The 871-nt window shown below is 44.5% G+C and overlaps 1 non-coding gene across 1 annotated transcript; it reads left to right on the top strand.

Annotated features, from left to right (window-relative positions):
* Positions 1-289: 289 nt before the first annotated feature.
* Positions 290-371, top strand: TRNAS-UGA (transfer RNA serine (anticodon UGA)). Its single transcript has one exon. It is a non-coding gene; the product is annotated as a tRNA-Ser (tRNA).
* The last annotated feature ends 500 nt before the right edge of the window (positions 372-871 follow it).

Below are 871 nucleotides of genomic sequence, written 5' to 3'. Positions count from 1 at the left end.
ACAGCAGGAGCAGATTTCCCATTCCCTGTCAAGGGCAAGTCTCTTGACCAGATTCCGGGAAAAGAAGGAGTGACCTTGGTATGGGTAACAGTGATAGCCCTGAGAATGTGCTCCTGTAACATTGTCTGACAATGCTAGAATGTCTCCATCGTTGATGAAAACCATGAGTGAATCATAGTAATGTTGATAATATCATGACTGTGTGAAGTGCCTAACTCAATGCCCAACTGTTCAAAATGGTCTCACCTTTCACACATTGTCATATGCACATTCAGGTTATCACAGTCAAGTAGTCGTGGCCGAGCGGTTAAGGCGATAGACTTGAAATCTATTGGGGTTTCCCCGCGCAGGTTCGAATCCTGCCGACTACGGATTAATATTTTGCTGGCATTTCACGTTTGCAATGAAAACCTAGTTTATAGGTGAATGTTTTGCTTTGGGGCTTCAGTGGCTACTTTTGTTTTCTGACTGAGACAACTTTTTCATGAATCAAAACCAGCCCATCCGAACGAGTGCGTGAAACGGCAAAATGAACATGTACGGCTTCAGGGCGCTTCTGTTACTGAAATAAGGGGGCTGGGCTAGTTCCTATGATGAGACGGAGCCGCAAAGTGACACCGAGAAGAGACAGATCCAGAGAAAAAGCAGCCAATGCCGCGCGACCAGCACAAGAGGATGGTGAGATGTACAGTTTCTTGTGCAGAGTAAGCAAGACGGCGCAGCCAGAAGCAGGCGCTACAAATAACTTTCTGGAATTAACATGTAGGAACTGCTTCAATGTTTATTAAACAGTTGTGTTTCTCTGTACCCACATTATAAACAAAAGTGCAGAGCTTTCGGTAAACATCCTTTTTTTTAAAAGAATTCCGCG

Source organism: Ambystoma mexicanum, chromosome 1p (assembly GCF_040938575.1).
Source record: "Ambystoma mexicanum isolate Mex_15411 chromosome 1p, UKY_AmexF1_1, whole genome shotgun sequence".
Lineage (NCBI taxonomy): Eukaryota > Metazoa > Chordata > Amphibia > Caudata > Ambystomatidae > Ambystoma > Ambystoma mexicanum.
This window is presented reverse-complemented; position numbering and strand designations above follow the sequence as displayed.